Source organism: Melanerpes formicivorus, unplaced genomic scaffold, assembly GCF_026170545.1.
Source record: "Melanerpes formicivorus ecotype bairdi unplaced genomic scaffold, bMelFor1.0.p_v2 SCAF_72, whole genome shotgun sequence".
Lineage (NCBI taxonomy): Eukaryota > Metazoa > Chordata > Aves > Piciformes > Picidae > Melanerpes > Melanerpes formicivorus.
Window position 1 is genome coordinate 29964 of NW_027142424.1, and position 11330 is coordinate 41293.

The window sequence follows — 11330 nt, forward strand, 5'->3', positions numbered from 1 at the left end:
TGCAGAGCCAGATGCAGGAGCAGATGAGCTTCCCCAGCTGGCACCACCCAGCCCTGGCTGTAGATGCCCCTAACTGCCCACAGAAGGTTCCTCAGACAGGACTCAGCTTGCACATTCCATCTTCTGCTCAGCAGCAGCAGGGTGTTAGCTCTGTGGAGCATTGGCAGTGGGAAGGAGAAGCAGCCAGAGATAAATTAAGCCAGCAGAGAAGTGCAGTTTGGGACTTCATAACTGTAATTAGCAGCACTTCCACCTTTCTAATGAGGTCAGGGCAAGAGGCTGTGCCTGCAGCTGCATTTCAATCCTCACTGAGACACTCAGGCCAAGCACAGTCTCCTGGTGGTGCTCCTGCGTGGTGCTGACAGGGACCAAGCTCCAGCACTTGGGGACAAAACTCAGCAAGGGTTGGTGTGGTGAGGCAACAGCCCTGGCACTGCCAGCCCCCTCCAGTGCCCACAGGGGGAGCCTGGCTCTGTTTGCCCCCCACAGGGGAGGGAGGGAGTGGGAACATGGACAGTTTGGGGATCTTTTCATGTGATCTGTGCAGATCTGGGAGCAGAGACACCAAATCTCCACACACAGCGTGGTGCCTGTGGGACCTGGGCACAATCATGGGATGGCTTTGGCTGGAAGAGACCTTTCAGATCATCAAGCCCAGGGACTGACCCAGCACTGCCAGGGCACCACCAAACCATGTGCCTCAGCACCCCATCTCCATGGCTTTGCAACCCCTCCAGGCATGGGTATTTCACCACCTCCCTGGGCAGCCTGGGCCAGGCCTGGACAGCCCTCAAGGGGAAGAAATTGTTCCTCATGGCCAACCTAAACCTCCCCTGGTGCAGCCTGAGGCCATTTCCTCTTGTCCTGTCACTTGTTCCTTGGGAGAAGAGAACAACTTCCACCTGGCTCCAGGTGGAAGTGGCTTCCAGGGAGCTGTAGAGAGGAATGAGCTCTCCCCTCAGCTTCCCCTTCTCCAGGCTGAACAACCCCAGGCCCCTCAGCCGCTCCCCACCAGCCCTGTCCTTCACATCCTTCACCAGCCTCACTGCCCTGCTCTGGACCCTCTTCGGCCTGGATGCAGGCAGGGCTGCAGGGATGTGGGCAGGGATGCAGGCAGGGCTGCAGGGAGGGATACCGGGCTGCGGGCAGGGTTTTCCTGGAGCATGAGCTCCCCCTGCCGCTCTCCCGCTCCGGGCCGGTACCGGGGGGGTGGGGTCCCCAGCGTCCCACAGCGAGCCCCGGCAGCCCCCCGCACCCCATCCGACCCCTGCAGGACTCGCCCCTGCCCCAACACCCACCCCCGGACCCCGCCGGTGTGTGTCCCCCGGAGCCCCCTCGGCTTTCCCCCCTTCCCCCGCCGCGGCGGATCCCCGATGTCAGCGTAGTCTGGGGGCTGTGTCCGGCACTGTATCCCCCGCGCTGCCCGGATTCCACCCCCCCAGCCCAGGGCCACTCTCTGGCAGTGCTCGGAGAGGTCACACCCTTCCTGTGTCACCCCCGCAAGGGGGACAAAGCCCCTTCTCCCCACCGGGCACCCAGGGACAGTGATACTTCTGTCTCCTCCTGCCCTGGCGCTCCCTTGGGTGTCCCTGACTGCTCAGCAGGATGCTGGTGGCCACCACAGTTGCCGATCCTGCCCCCACCCCCAACATGTCCCATGACAGCTTCCCCCCCCCCCCCAAACCCATCCTCCCCCACTTCCCCAGTCCCCCACACCCCACAAAGACACCAGACAGCAGGGTGGTTGCACACTTGCCATGTTCACAGCAGACAGTACAGGCAGTGGGGACATCCTGGGGGCCCTGGGACCCTCCCTTGGACCACCTGAGGCAGCCCCAGGACCCCCTTGCCCTGCTCCCGTGCCCAGTCCCACTGCAGCCATGCCCACTGCCACTGCCCTGGGTACGAGGTGGCAGCAGGGTCCTGGCAGTGCAGGGGCAGCCCTGGGCAGCCTGGGCTGGCATGTCCTGGGCAGGATAGTGCACCCCAGGGCCGGGCACCAACCCAGAACCTCTGCCCACATCATTGCTGGCATGAGCAGGCTCCAGGACTGCTGGTAAAGGGGAGGTCTGCACATCTCACCCTGCTTGTGCCAGCTCTGGGGGTGCCAGGAGGATGGACAGATGGGCAGACAGACAGACTCCTCTGCCAGGTGAGGGAAATGGGAAGTGAGGAGCCCCAGGGTGCCAGGGTAGAGGAAAGGAGCAACCTGGTTGTTTGGTGAAGCCTCTCTCACTGCTCAGCCCCTCTCTGCTCAGGAGTGGTGCTGGTGGCTTGTCCCTACCAAAGGGTCCCAGCCCTGTAGGGCAAAGGGGGGAGCAGGGTCAGTGCCTTAGGGGGGAGCAGGGTCAGTGCCTTAGGGGGGAGCAGGCTCAGTGGCTTAGGGGGGAGGCTGGGCAGCCACTGAGCTGCGTGGGGAGAGAAGTCCCAGCAAGATCTGTCCCAGCTGAAGGACCTCAGGCTGTGGCCCACAGGGACCAGAAGGCCAGGGGGAGGTGAGCAGCATCACTAGATGAATCTGGCCACCCAGCAGACCCCACTCCAGCTCTGCCTTCCAACAGCAGGCAGCAGAGCAGATGAGTGAAGCCATCCAGTGACATGATGTTATCTGAGGAGGTCCTCCCCATGGGGTGAGTGAGCACAAGGCAAAGCCACCAAGGGCAGAAGAAGAGAGAGGAGTTGGAGCTGCCTGGATCCACACAACCCCCAGATGGAGGTGCCCTGGCCCTCGGTGGAGGCAACCCCACTGCCCTGACCTGCAGCACTCTGGGATGTCCTCATGAACCAGCCCCAGTCCCAGCCAGCAGCACAGGGCCACCACCCTCTCCTGGTGCCCACCACCCTCTCCTGGTGCCCACCACCCTCTCCTAGTGCCCACCACCCTCTCCTAGTGCCCACCACCCTCTCCTAGTGCCCAGGGCTTGGTTCTACCCCACTGGTCATCACAGCAGGGCTACTGGGACAACCAGCACCTACTGGTGGAGGAGCTTACCACGGGATCACGAGCCTGCACCCCAAACCCAGAGAGATCCTGGAGCCCCAGCCCTGGCAGACCCCCACCATGGAGAGACTGATGGTGTTCAGCCAACCAGCAGAAGGACAGAAGGCCAAGCACAGGCTGTGCCCCAGCACCTCCACTTTCTTCCCAGCCAGAGAGATTGGCCATGGGAATGTGCTGCCCAGGGAGGTGGTGGAGTCTCCATCCTTGGAGGTGTTTAGAAGCAGCCTGGCTGAGGCACTTGGTGCCAGGGTTTAGTTGATCAGATGGTGTTGGGTGATAGGTTGGGCTGGATGATCTCTGAGCTCATTTCCCAACCTGGTTAATCCTACTCTGTTGTATTCTGTTCTCCTGCCTGTTGGGCTGCTGGCTGGAGGGGGACACCCACCCTGCAAGACCCGACCCGGCGGTTAGAGGCAGCCCCCCGGGGGGCGCCGTGCGGTTAGTCAGGATCACGCTGCGGCCGCGGCTCCTGCATGCAACCACAGACACAACCACGAACTGTGGAGAGACAACAGGGGTGAAGAGAGAAGCACCAGGAGCACCCTGCACCAGACCATTCCCCAGGGTGGGTGAACTGGGGGGCCTCCAGGAGAGCCTCAAGCTCGGGCTCCAGCAGGGCATGGGGTTTTCGGTCGAGCCTCCCTGCAAACTGGGCTTGCTGGGACCTTGGTGGCCACCACCAATTGTTAGGAATGGATTCCACTATTTTTTTCCATCCCTCCCCCCCACACACACACTCTGATTATTGTCCTGTTTCCACTCAGCCTCTTTTCCTCACTGAGCCACACCAAATTCCTTGGGAAAGAGAAGGCCAGCAGGGACCATTCTCCAAGCCTGAGCATCTTCCTTCCCATCACAGCCAACGGGAGCTGAAGATGCTCAGCAGGGCTGGAGGGGGTTGGGCTCCACCACCTTGCAGGCCTTTACCGGCCCATCCTGGGCTCTGCTGTGTGGCTTAACAACCCAGAGCCCCCGGGGCAGCCCCTGTTCGTGGTCATGGCAAACAGCACCCGGCAGAGCTAAGAGTGCAGAGAGGACTGGTTAGTAGCAAGGAGGCAAGTCAGGAGTGGTTAGTAGAGGTTGGTTAGTAGCAGAAGCATGGCACAACCCGTCTGGCTGAGAGGACAGGCCCGCTGGAAGAGAAATGGAGAGAAAAGCAGCCAGGGTTAGTTGGTTTAATTCAGTTCAGGAATGTGTTAGAGATCCCCAGGCTTAAAAAGGAACTGAAAAGCTTCTGCTGATGAAACCGTTTTAGGCTCCTAGTCAGCAGCAGGCTCCAGGGGCAGAGCCGGGCAGGGCACGCAGGGAGAAACCCCTTTCTTCATGCTGCCCGGGGCAGGGGCTGCCAGCCGCCCCTCCTGCCCTCTGAGGGGCTCGAGCTCTGCCCCTGCAGCCTGGCACCGACCCCTGGCGCTTCCAAAGGCACTTGCCCAGCTTTTCTGTTCCCCTTTAAGGGCAGCGCGGGCTGCCCCTGGTTAGTGGGGGGCAGACACGGCCGGTTAGTAGGGCATGCGCTGGAGCTGGGGTTAGTGGGTTAGTCCATTTGCCAGGGGCAGCCCTGGCACCCCTGGCACGGTGGGCAGCAGGGGCCCGGCAGGTTAGTGGGTTAATACTGGAGCGCAGCACAGCATGCAGAGCCCGCCCCGGTCAGCCCACCTCCCCCCCACCCCCACCACCACTGAGGAACCTGAGCAGTGGTTTCATTCAGCCCAGAAATAAAGCTGGGGAGGGGCACTCAGGTCACCTTCTGCCCTAAGTCCCTCTGGGTCACCTGCTCCCACAGCACTGGCTCTGGCTGCTCCCCATGAGGCTGTTCCTGCAGTTGGGGCTGCATAAAGGGGCTCCAATCCCAGTCAGCCCACCCACCCCCACCACCACTGAGGAACCCTGGGGAGGGTCTGCCTGGAGCTGGGGGAGGCAGCAGGGTCCAGCTCAGGGGAGCAGGAGCTGGTTTGGGGCTTTCCCACTGGGCTGAGGCTTGGGAAGGAGTCAGTGGAGGGTTTGAGGGTTCACCCTGAGCAGTGGTTTCATTCACCCCAGAAATAAAGCTGGGGAGGGGCACTCAGGTCACCTTCTGCCCTAAGTCCCTCTGGGTCACCTGCTCCCTCAGCACTGGCTCTGGCTGCTCCCCATGAGGCTGCTCCTGCAGTTGGGGCTGCATAAAGAGACTCCAACCCCAGTCAGTCCAATCCCCCCCAACTCCCATCACCACACAGGAACCCTGGGGAAGGCTCTGCCTGGAGCTGGGGGAGGCAGAGGGGTCCAGCTCAGGGGAGCAGGAGCTGGTTTGGGGCTTTCCCACTGGGCTGAAGCTTGGGAAGGAGTCAGTGGAGGGTTTGAGGGTTCACCCTGAGCAGTGGTTTCATTCACCCCAGAAATAAAGCTGGGGAGGGGCACTCAGGTCACCTTCTGCCCTAAGTCCCTCTGGGTCACCTGGGCAGCCTGGGCTGGCGTGTCCTGGGCAGGACAGTGCACCCCAGGGCCGGGCACCAACCCAGAACCTCTGCCCACATCATTGCAGGCATGAGCAGGCTCCAGGGCTGCTGGTAAAGAAGAGGTCTGCACATCTCACCCTGCTCCCACAGCACTGGCTCTGGCTGCTCCCCATGAGGCTGCTCCTGCAGTTGGGGCTGCAAAAAAGGGGCTCCAACCCTGGTCAGCTCACCCACACACACAGGAACCCTGGGGAGGGGTCTGCCTGGAGCTGGGGGAGGCAGCAAGGTCCAGCTCAGGGGAGCTGGAGCTGGTTTGGGGCTTTCCCACTGGGCTGAGGCTTGGGAAGGAGTCAGTGGAGGGTTTGAGGGTTCACCCTGAGCAGTGGTTTCATTCAGCCCAGAAATAAAGCTGGGGAGGGGCACTCAGGTCACCTTCTGCCCTAAGTCCCTCTGGGTCACCTGCTCCCACAGCACTGGCTCTGGCTGCTCCCCATGAGGCTGCTCCTGCAGTTGGGGCTGCAAAAAAGGGGCTCCAACCCTGGTCAGCTCACCCACACACACAGGAACCCTGGGGAGGGGTCTGCCTGGAGCTGGGGCAGGCAGAGGGGTCCAGCTCAGGGGAGCAGGAGCTGGTTTGGGGCTTTCCCACTGGGCTGAGGCTTGGGAAGGAGTCAGTGGAGGGTTTGAGGGTTCACCCTGTGCAGGGTAAGCTGCTTGCTGAGCTAACACTCGGCAGAGCTCTGCCCTTATCACCCCGGGGGTGGCCCAAGCCACCCTGAGCAGCCTGTGCCCCCACCCAACACATTTCCCACCCCTGGCACTGGTGAACACAAGGAGGAGGTAACCCCAGCAGTGCCAGCCTGAGTCTTGGCATCGCCACAGGGTAAGGGTGATAGGGGAGCTGGAAGAAGCAGAGAGGGGTGGAGGCAGGGTTGGCAGTGCCCAGGGCAAGGCTGCAGGCAGCTCTGGGAGAGCAGGGCTGGAGAACTGTTCTGGGGCTCCACTGAGCTCCCACTGCCTGTGGAGGGAGGAGGAGCTGGCAGGGAGAACCACGGACTGGAGCAGAGAAAAAGTGCCAGAGGATTATCCCTTCCCCATCAGAAGCTGCCTCTGCTCAGGGCTGATGCCAAGGGGTGCCAGGGGCAGCATTTCTGCACTGTTCACCCCAGAAATAAAGCTGGGAAGGGGCACTCAGGTCACCTTCTGCCCTAAGTTCCTCTGGGTCACCTGCTCCCACAGCACTGGCTCTGTCTGGTCCCCACGAGGCTGCTCCTGCATTTGGGGCTACATAAAGGGGCTCCAACCCCTGTCAGGAACTGTGTCTGCCCTCAGCCCCAGCCTGCTGCACCCCCAGCCCTCCCTTCTGCCCAGCTGCTGGAGCGGGCAGTGGGGTGATGGTGGCACTTATGGGGCCACTGCCAGTGATGGTGGCACTTATGGGGCCACTGTCAGCCTCAAACAGCCCCACAGAAGCCTCCTCGGGGGGAGGATGTGCTGCCCTCTGTGTGTGTCCCTCCCTGTGTCCCACCTTGCTCCACAAAGCAGAGGCTGGGTCCCGCTGGCGTGTGGCACCTGCCGTGCTGGGCACTGCCAGAGCAGGAAGCACCGGGGCTGTGCTGGCAGACAGAGGATCACTAGGGACAGCCAGGGTCCCTCTGGGCTCTGCCCATCGAGCCTCCTCAAGGAGCTGCCCCAGCTCTGCTCCCATCCCCATCTTCATGCCCACCTCATCTCCTTCCTGCACTGCACTCAGGGTCGGGCACGGGTCTCATCCTGCCCACGCCCTGCCCGTCGTTGGGGAGGGGCAGATGGGAAGCGCCAGGCACTGTGCCTGACTGGGATGGAGCAGCAGGAGGGCAGGGGTCCCCAGCACCTTGCAGGAGCCAGGCGCAGAGGCCGGGCCGTGTCCCCTGGCGTCGCCGCTGCCGGCTGGTCCGCAGCGTCCCCCTCAGCGGCCGGGCTCCTGGCTCCAGCCCCTGGCAGCCGGCACTGGGTCGCTCTGCTGGGGCCAGCCTGCTGATGGCATCCATGTGTAGGCGGCGACGGCAGCTCCCCGAGCCCCAGATCCCCTCCAGGCAGGGCCCCTCTGGCCAGGTAGGAGCCGGAGCTGCGCCCCTGGGGCTGGCGGCGCTGGAGATCAGAGATGCTGTGAGAGCCTGGGCGGCGCCAGCCACCCCCTCCCCACCACTCAGCAGGCACGGGGGAAAAACCCTCTCATGCAGGTGGCCCTGGAGGCAGTGTGACCCCCCCCCCAACCCCCACCCAGATCCAGCCAGAGCCTGGGGAGAGCCTGAGAGGGGTTGGTACCCTGGGAGGAAGTCCGGCTCCTGGCTGCCCAAACGATCATGAGTGGTAGGGAGAGCAAGGGGCTGGCACCACTCCGTGTGCCCCTCCCTGGGGGGTCCTACCTGTGGTCAGTGGCTCTGGAGGTGCCATGCAACGTCCCCCCGTGCTGTCTGGCTGCTCCTCCTGCGCAGGGGACTGTGTGTGAACAGACCTCAGGTCAGTCATTAGCAGCTGCAAAAGAAAGCAACCAACGCAGCAAGGGAGAGAACAGTGCCAGCACCCCCGGGCACAACCCACCCGGGGGGCATCGTGCTGCTGGGAGCCTGGCAGGGTGGCAAGGAAGAGTCCCCCTGGCCTCTGCCACCACCTCTGCCTCTCCCTGACCCTGCAGGATCCGAGCCCCCGGGGCAGCACCCTTTGCTCTGAGCCCCACAGCTGCTGGCACCGCTCCTGGTCCCCACAGGATGGCCGAAGCTGGGGGCAAAAGAAAGAGGCCAAATCCTGTCAGATGGGGATGCAAAACCTCTGCAGGGGGAGATGCTGTGCCAGCATCCAGCTTGCCCAGTAGGCAGTGGGCACCAGCCCAAATCTCCTCCCAGCTCAGGCAAACTCGCAGCTCTGTCCTGGCATGACCCCAGGGCAGCATGGCACTGCCCAGTGGGTGAGCCCTTTGCCCCCTGGGTTTCACCCTAAATCCAGCACTGCCCCTTGGCACTTGGGTGCTCACAGCAGCTCCTGTGGCTGCAGGCAGCCTGGTGCCAGGCTCTGCTGCAGGCAGCAGCAGGCAGAGGCAGTGAGGTGGAGGTGGGCAGGCTCTAGCCCAACGCTGCCCACAAGGGCTCCTGCACAGCCCCCACGTGGGTCTGCTCAGCTGCCTGCTGCCTGCTCAGGGACACCCAGTGCCCGAGGAGGTGCCACCTCCCCCTCCTGTGGCTGTCCCCTTGAAAAGCAGGGGCAAGCCAGACCTGCCAGCAAGCACTGGGGAGGACCACACCAGAAAGGGTGGCAGTGCCCCAAACTCTCCCTGTGTGCTGCTGGAACTCCCTGCACTGGAGACAGGGCCTGGCTGCCTCTGCCAGTGCCACTGCCACCGCCTCTGCCACTGTCACTACCTGTGCCACTGCTTCTGCCCCCTCTGCCACTGCCCTGTGCTCACACTGGGCGACTCCCTGGCTTTAGCAGTGACCAGTGACCTGTGGTGGGTCTCACTCCACCTCTGCCGGGATGTGGGCACACGCAGCTGGCACCAGCAAGCCAGCCTCTGCCCTCCTCCTGCCCTGGCACGGCCCCAACGGCAGCAGCCCCCGGGGGAGCTGGGCCATGATGACTCTGCAGTTCAGCTGCTGCTGCTTCCCGAGGTTCATTGCCACCACACCAGGAGAGTCCCTCCCGTGGCAACACAGCATCCAATGCAGCCTCTGCTGAGCAGCTGGGCAGCGGGAGCTGGGCTTGGGCACCCGGAGGGGGCACCCAGCATCTGGCCAAAGGGTTCCCTGCCTGGACCCCAGCCCCAGGGAGTGCCTGTGGTGGGGCAAGGGAGGAGGTGGCTGCTGCAGGGGTGGGGTGGGTGCTGGAGGATGGCTTCAGTCACCCAGCAATGAAGCACATCCCCGGGGGGTGGGGATAAAAACAACTTCATGTGGGCAGCACTGAACCAAACCCTCGCTTTGTGCCAGCCCTGAGCTCGAGTTGATGATGCCACCCTGGGCTGGTAGCATGTGCAGAGTCCCTCTGGCTGAGCACCCGGGTTAAATGGGGGCCAACCCCCACCCCACCTCGAGTGAGGAGGAGGAGGGAGGGAAGCAGAAGCTCTGCTGCAGGGAAGTGAAGCAGAGGGTGAGCTCCCCACGCCCTGCCTTGCTGCCCGTGCCCAGAGAGGTGGTGTCAAAGCTGTGCCATATGAGCACCCCTGACCCCTCCCCAGATCCTGGCAGAGTGGTGAAGGCATCCCTGCCCTGTGCCCTGCCCGTGCTGCCCATCACTGTACCACCCAACCCAGCCCAGGCTCTGGCGCTGCCGCAGCAGCCAGAGCTGATTCCCTTTGTCTGCAGCTCTGGGCAGCCCTGGGAGAAGGTGGGGGGTGGGAGGGGGGAGGGAAACTGCTCCCAGGAAGCCTGGAAGGGGCTGAAAACCAGACTGTGGCTGGGCCACTGCTGGCTGCCTGGGCAGGGTGCCCTGGCTGCACGCACAAAGGGGGGTGGTGAGACAATGAGGGAGAGAAAAATGGCTCCTGAGAGGCGCCCGGGCACCATCTGCCAGGTCCCTTCTCTGCAGGGGAAGAACAACTGCGCCGAGGTACCCTTGGGGAGGGAGGATGCTGCCCCCCCAGCCCCTCCTCCATCCCTCTACCCAAAATCAGCGCGGGGGGAGGGGGTGGGGGGTTGGGGGAGTAAAGGATGGTTTCTAGACCCAGCAAAGCAGCGATTGTGGCTGCTTTTCCTTCCGGGGGGGGGCTGAAAATGAGGCAAGAATTCATTTACCTGGCTCCAGCCCTATTCTGGGTGAAGTTTCTGGAAAGAAAAGAGGTAAAGAAATAGAAAGGAGCAGTGCCTCAGCGAGTATGCAGCGGGGAGGGGGCTGCGGGGGGCTGCCAAGCAAGAAACAAGATGCTTCGGGGGCCACCGGGCATCACACACACACACACCACCCCCCCACCGGGCATCACCCACACACCACCGGGCATCACCCACCCCCTGCCCCCCGGGGCTGGCTCGGCGAACATGCTGTGAGTGCTGCTCCTGCTCCTAACAAAGGGAGGGGCGCTCAGGCTGCCCCCCACACCCCCCACACCCCCACCAGCCTGGGACCCCCTAGGAGAGGGTGAGGGGTGCTGGCATGGCATGTGAACCAGGGAATGCGAATACCTGGGGGGCAGAGGGGTGTTTCTGGAGACCTGCCATCCCCTTAGCACACACCCTAACCCTCCCCAAGATAGACGTTCCCGACCGGGCAGCACAGCCCGAGGTGTGTGGGGGGGGGGGGGGGACGGGACTCCCCCCTGCGCCCCCCCCAAATCCCACCAAGGAGCCCCAGTTGCAGGAGGGAAGGGGAAAGAAAAAGCACGAGCGAAGAGAAAGGCTAAGGCGGCTTTACCTGCTTCCCGGGGTGGGGGGGGTGGGGGTGCGGGTGGGCTGGGCACCGGCGGGCTCCGCTGGCTCCTGGCATCTCCTTTGTGCTGGGAGCTTGGCAGGCAGGGAGCAGCCAGCCCCGCGAAAGAAAGGCACGGCCACGGGAAAAAGAACCCCTCCTCCCGCAGCCCCCGCAGCCCCCGCCCGGCCCCTACCTACGGCAGGAGGATGCTGCAACTCTCATTAAATTTTAATGCCGAGAATGCGGACCAGTCACCTTCCCCCCCCACCCCCCCCCACCCCCCGACGGCCCCCCCCGCAGCCCTGCACCCCGCTGCCCCTCACCCCTCCACCTCTCCTCCTCCTGCAGTAGACCCCCAGGGACACACACACCCCCCTACCCCCACCCCTCTGCAGCCAGCTACTGCAAAGGCTGCTGTCACCCCCCCACCATCACACACCCACCACCACCACCCCCCCTTCACGATACCATCACCCTCCCCTGCCAGGATATTGGTCCACCCTGGGGGCACTGTGCCG

General features: G+C 63.4%; 1 long non-coding RNA gene across 2 annotated transcripts; it reads right to left on the reverse strand.

Annotated features, from left to right (window-relative positions):
* Positions 1-1749: 1749 nt before the first annotated feature.
* On the reverse strand, positions 1750-10915 carry LOC137453760 (uncharacterized). Of its 2 annotated transcripts, XR_010990457.1 has the most exons (5): positions 10816-10915; positions 10203-10232; positions 7845-7917; positions 7310-7566; positions 1750-4134 (listed from the first exon to the last, which is right to left on the reverse strand). It is a non-coding gene; the product is annotated as an uncharacterized lncRNA (long non-coding RNA). The 2 variants fall into 2 exon arrangements; XR_010990456.1 differs by lacking the exons at positions 10203-10232; positions 10816-10915 and having other exon boundaries at positions 7845-9708.
* Between the last annotated feature and the right edge of the window lie 415 nt (positions 10916-11330).